General features: G+C 45.2%; 11 non-coding genes and 1 pseudogene across 11 annotated transcripts in view; all 12 read right to left on the minus strand.

Moving 5' to 3' along the window:
* Positions 1-136: 136 nt before the first annotated feature.
* Positions 137-255, minus strand: LOC142927369 (5S ribosomal RNA). Its single transcript, XR_012944294.1, has one exon. It is a non-coding gene; the product is annotated as a 5S ribosomal RNA (ribosomal RNA).
* Positions 256-507: 252 nt separating this feature from the next.
* On the minus strand, positions 508-626 carry LOC142926010 (5S ribosomal RNA). The gene has a single exon (XR_012942934.1). It is a non-coding gene; the product is annotated as a 5S ribosomal RNA (ribosomal RNA).
* A 252-nt stretch (positions 627-878) lies between these two features.
* Positions 879-997, minus strand: LOC142928640 (5S ribosomal RNA). The gene has a single exon (XR_012944950.1). It is a non-coding gene; the product is annotated as a 5S ribosomal RNA (ribosomal RNA).
* A 427-nt stretch (positions 998-1,424) lies between these two features.
* Positions 1,425-1,543, minus strand: LOC142928641 (5S ribosomal RNA). Its single transcript, XR_012944951.1, has one exon. It is a non-coding gene; the product is annotated as a 5S ribosomal RNA (ribosomal RNA).
* Positions 1,544-1,795: 252 nt separating this feature from the next.
* On the minus strand, positions 1,796-1,914 carry LOC142928135 (5S ribosomal RNA; annotated as a pseudogene).
* A 427-nt stretch (positions 1,915-2,341) lies between these two features.
* On the minus strand, positions 2,342-2,460 carry LOC142928643 (5S ribosomal RNA). The gene has a single exon (XR_012944953.1). It is a non-coding gene; the product is annotated as a 5S ribosomal RNA (ribosomal RNA).
* Positions 2,461-2,712: 252 nt separating this feature from the next.
* LOC142927049 (5S ribosomal RNA) lies at positions 2,713-2,831 on the minus strand. The gene has a single exon (XR_012943973.1). It is a non-coding gene; the product is annotated as a 5S ribosomal RNA (ribosomal RNA).
* Positions 2,832-3,258: 427 nt separating this feature from the next.
* On the minus strand, positions 3,259-3,377 carry LOC142927001 (5S ribosomal RNA). The gene has a single exon (XR_012943925.1). It is a non-coding gene; the product is annotated as a 5S ribosomal RNA (ribosomal RNA).
* Positions 3,378-3,629: 252 nt separating this feature from the next.
* On the minus strand, positions 3,630-3,748 carry LOC142928644 (5S ribosomal RNA). Its single transcript, XR_012944954.1, has one exon. It is a non-coding gene; the product is annotated as a 5S ribosomal RNA (ribosomal RNA).
* Positions 3,749-4,000: 252 nt separating this feature from the next.
* On the minus strand, positions 4,001-4,119 carry LOC142926951 (5S ribosomal RNA). Its single transcript, XR_012943875.1, has one exon. It is a non-coding gene; the product is annotated as a 5S ribosomal RNA (ribosomal RNA).
* A 427-nt stretch (positions 4,120-4,546) lies between these two features.
* Positions 4,547-4,665, minus strand: LOC142927002 (5S ribosomal RNA). Its single transcript, XR_012943926.1, has one exon. It is a non-coding gene; the product is annotated as a 5S ribosomal RNA (ribosomal RNA).
* Positions 4,666-4,917: 252 nt separating this feature from the next.
* Positions 4,918-5,000, minus strand: part of LOC142928645 (5S ribosomal RNA) — a 119-nt gene continuing 36 nt past the window's right edge. Inside the window, exon 1 of the ribosomal RNA XR_012944955.1 lies at positions 4,918-5,000. This exon is cut by the window's right edge and continues 36 nt beyond it. This is a non-coding gene — a ribosomal RNA (5S ribosomal RNA).

The raw sequence follows: 5,000 nt of genomic DNA on the forward strand, positions 1-5,000 counted from the left end.
AAAGAGTGGCATCAAACAGTATTTTACAAAAAATATTGATCCCAATGCAGTACACCATATCGACGTGAAATTGGCAGGTGCACTCACTGGATGAGTCGAAGTGTAAAAGCGACCCATCCAGATACAACAATGCAAAATCCTACAACACCTGGTATTCCCAGGCAGTCTCCCATTCAAGTACTAACCAGGCTCGACCATGCTTAGCTTCCGAGATCAGACAAGATCGGGCGCATTCAAGGTGATATGGTCGTAGGCCGTGCTTGCACAGACCTGTCGAACACTCATATGTATAAAACAATCAACATTCAACTATACTCCTGGAGGTCATCGCTCGTGAAAACGTTTACTCTGAGCTCCTGGTTTAGCCCCGAAAGAGTGGCATCAAACATTATATTACAAAAAATATTGATCCCAATGCAGTACACCATATCGACGTGAAATTGGCAGGTGCACTCACTGGATGAGTCGAAGTGTAAAAAGCGACCCATCCAGATAGAACAATGCAAAAGCCTACAACACCTGGTATTCCCAGGCAGTCTCCCATCCAAGTACTAACCAGGCTCGACCATGCTTAGCTTCCGAGATCAGACAAGATCGGGCGCATTCAAGGTGATATGGTCGTAGGCCGTGCTTGCACAGACCTGTCGAACACTCATATGTATAAAACAATCAACATTCAACTATACTCCTGGAGGTCATCGCTCGTGAAAACGTTTATTCTGAGCTCCTGGTTTAGCCCCGAAAGAGTGGCATCAAACAGTATTTTACAAAAAATATTGATCCCAATGCAGTACACCATATCGACGTGAAATTGGAAGGTGCACTAACTGGATGAGTCGAAGTGTAAAAAGCGACCCATCCAGATACAACAATGCAAAAGCCTACAACACCTGGTATTCCCAGGCAGTCTCCCATCCAAGTACTAACCAGGCTCGACCATGCTTAGCTTCCGAGATCAGACGAGATCGGGCGCATTCAGGGTGATATGGTCGTAGGCCATGCTTGGAAAGACCTGTCGCACATTCAGATGTATTAAACAATCAGCATTCAACTATACTTCTGGAGGTCATCGCTCAAAAAACCTTTATACTGGTAGAAACGAAGTTGTAAACTGAGTGTACCAGCCTGCAATAGATTAATGTGTCCGTCCGTCCGTCCCCTTTCAATACTTTAACGAAGTGAAATCTCGTGCTGTTGGGTGTATAAAATCAGTAATAGACAGCGCAGAGACTTGTCCTACCAGCCCACTCTGCAGGGACCTGTTTCTGAGCTCCTGGTTGAGCCCCAAAAGAATGGCATCAAACATTATATTACAAAAAATATTGATCCCAATGCAGTACACCATATCGACGTGAAATTGGCAGGTGCACTCACTGGATGAGTCGAAGTGTAAAAAGCGACCCATCCAGATACAACAATGCAAAAGCCTACAACACCTGGTATTCCCAGGCAGTCTCCCATCCAAGTACTAACCAGGCTCGACCATGCTTAGCTTCCGAGATCAGACGAGATCGGGCGCATTCAGGGTGATATGGTCGTAGGCCGTGCTTGCAGAGACCTGTCGAACACTCATATGTTTAAAACAATCAACATTCAACTATACTCCTGGAGGTCATCGCTCGTGAAAACGTTTATTCTGAGCTCCTGGTTTAGCCCCGAAAGAGTGGCATCAAACAGTATGTTACAAAAAATATTGATCCCAATGCAGTACACCATATCGACGTGAAATTGGCAGGTGCACTAACTGGATGAGTCGAAGTGTAAAAAGCGACCCATCCAGATACAACAATGCAAAAGCCTACAACACCTGGTATTCCCAGGCAGTCTCCCATCCAAGTACTAACCAGGCTCGACTTTGCTTAGCTTCCGAGATCAGACGAAATCGGGCACATTCAGGGTGAGATGGTCGTAAGCCATGCTTGGAAAGACCTGTCGCACATTCAGATGTATTAAACAATCAACATTCAACTATACTTCTGGAGGTCATCGCTCAAAAAACCTTTATATTGGTAGAAACGAAGTTGTAAACTGAGTGTACCAGCCTGCAATAGATTAATGTGTCCGTCCGTCCGTCCCCTTTCAATACTTTAATGAAATGAATTCTCGTGCTGTTGGGTGTATAAAATCAGTAATAGACAGCGCAGAGACTTGTCCTACCAGCCCACTCTGCAGGGACCTGTTTCTGAGCTCCTGGTTGAGCCCCGAAAGAGTGGCATCAAACAGTATTTTACAAAAAATATTGATCCCAATGCAGTACACCATATCGACGTGAAATTGGAAGGTGCACTAACTGGATGAGTCGAAGTGTAAAAAGCGACCCATCCAGATACAACAATGCAAAAGCCTACAACACCTGGTATTCCCAGGCAGTCTCCCATCCAAGTACTAACCAGGCTCGACCATGCTTAGCTTCCGAGATCAGACGAGATCGGGCGCATTCAGGGTGATATGGTCGTAGGCCGTGCTTGCAGAGACCTGTCGAACACTCATATGTATAAAACAATCAACATTCACCTATACTCCTGGAGGTCATCGCTCGTGAAAACGTTTATTCTGAGCTCCTGGTTTAGCCCCGAAAGAGTGGCATCAAACAGTATTTTACAAAAAATATTGATCCCAATGCAGTACACCATATCGACGTGAAATTGGCAGGTGCACTAACTGGATGAGTCGAAGTGTAAAAAGCGACCCATCCAGATACAACAATGCAAAAGACTACAACACCTGGTATTCCCAGGCAGTCTCCCATCCAAGTACTAACCAGGCTCGACACTGCTTAGCTTCTGAGATCAGACGAGATCAGGCGCATTCAGGGTGAGATGGTCGTAGGCCATGCTTGGAAAGACCTGTCGCACATTCAGATGTATTAAACAATCAACATTCAACTATACTTCTGGAGGTCATCGTTCAAAAAACCTTTATATTGGTAGAAACGAAGTTGTAAACTGAGTGTAACAGCCTGCAATAGATTAATGTGTCCGTCCGTCCGTCCCATTTCAATACTTTGATTAAATGAAATCTCGTGCTGTTGGGTGTATAAAATCAGTAATAGACAGCGCAGAGACTTGTCCTACCAGCCCACTCTGCAGTGACCTGTGTCTGAGCTCCTGGTTGAGCCCCGAAAGAGTGGCATCAAACATTATATTACAAAAAATATTGATCCCAATGCAGTACACCATATCGACGTGAAATTGGCAGGTGCACTCACTGGATGAGTCGAAGTGTAAAAAGCGACCCATCCAGATACAACAATGCAAAATCCTACAACACCTGGTATTCCCAGGCAGTCTCCCATCCAAGTACTAACCAGGCTCGACCATGCTTAGCTTCCGAGATCAGACAAGATCGGGCGCATTCAAGGTGATATGGTCGTAGGCCGTGCTTGCACAGACCTGTCGAACACTCATATGTATAAAACAATCAACATTCATCTATACTCCTGGAGGTCATCGTTCGTGAAAACGTTTATTCTGAGCTCCTGGTTTAGCCCCGAAAGAGTGGCATCAAACAGTATTTTACAAAAAATATTGATCCCAATGCAGTACACCATATCGACGTGAAATTGGCAGGTGCACTAACTGGATGAGTCGAAGTGTAAAAAGCGACCCATCCAGATACAACAATGCAAAAGCCTACAACACCTGGTATTCCCAGGCAGTCTCCCATCCAAGTACTAACCAGGCTCGACCATGCTTAGCTTCCGAGATCAGACGAGATCGGGCGCATTCAGGGTGATATGGTCGTAGGCCGTGCTTGCAGAGACCTGTCGAACACTCATATGTATAAAACAATCAACATTCAACTATACTCCTGGAGGTCATCGCTCGTGAAAACGTTTATTCTGAGCTCCTGGTTTAGCCCCGAAAGAGTGGCATCAAACAGTATTTTACAAAAAATATTGATCCCAATGCAGTACACCATATCGACGTGAAATTGGCAGGTGCACTAACTGGATGAGTCGAAGTGTAAAAAGCGACCCATCCAGATACAACAATGCAAAAGCCTACAACACCTGGTATTCCCAGGCAGTCTCCCATCCAAGTACTAACCAGGCTCGACACTGCTTAGCTTCCGAGATCAGACGAGATCAGGCGCATTCAGGGTGAGATGGTCGTAGGCCATGCTTGGAAAGACCTGTCGCACATTCAGATGTATTAAACAATCAACATTCAACTATACTTCTGGAGGTCATCGTTCAAAAAACCTTTATATTGGTAGAAACGAAGTTGTAAACTGAGTGTAACAGCCTGCAATAGATTAATGTGTCCGTCCGTCCGTCCCATTTCAATACTTTGATTAAATGAAATCTCGTGCTGTTGGGTGTATAAAATCAGTAATAGACAGCGCAGAGACTTGTCCTACCAGCCCACTCTGCAGTGACCTGTGTCTGAGCTCCTGGTTGAGCCCCGAAAGAGTGGCATCAAACATTATATTACAAAAAATATTGATCCCAATGCAGTACACCATATCGACGTGAAATTGGCAGGTGCACTCACTGGATGAGTCGAAGTGTAAAAAGCGACCCATCCAGATACAACAATGCAAAATCCTACAACACCTGGTATTCCCAGGCAGTCTCCCATCCAAGTACTAACCAGGCTCGACCATGCTTAGCTTCCGAGATCAGACAAGATCGGGCGCATTCAAGGTGATATGGTCGTAGGCCGTGCTTGCACAGACCTGTCGAACACTCATATGTATAAAACAATCAACATTCATCTATACTCCTGGAGGTCATCGTTCGTGAAAACGTTTATTCTGAGCTCCTGGTTTAGCCCCGAAAGAGTGGCATCAAACAGTATTTTACAAAAAATATTGATCCCAATGCAGTACACCATATCGACGTGAAATTGGCAGGTGCACTAACTGGATGAGTCGAAGTGTAAAAAGCGACCCATCCAGATACAACAATGCAAAAGCCTACAACACCTGGTATTCCCAGGCAGTCTCCCATCCAAGTACTAACCAGGCTCGACCATGCTTAGCTTCCGAGATCAGAC

The sequence above is a fragment of the Petromyzon marinus genome, chromosome 23 (assembly GCF_048934315.1).
Source record: "Petromyzon marinus isolate PM22_M1 ecotype Great Lakes invasive population chromosome 23, UKy_Petmar_22M1.pri1.0, whole genome shotgun sequence".
NCBI classification, from domain to species: Eukaryota; Metazoa; Chordata; class Hyperoartia; order Petromyzontiformes; family Petromyzontidae; genus Petromyzon; species Petromyzon marinus.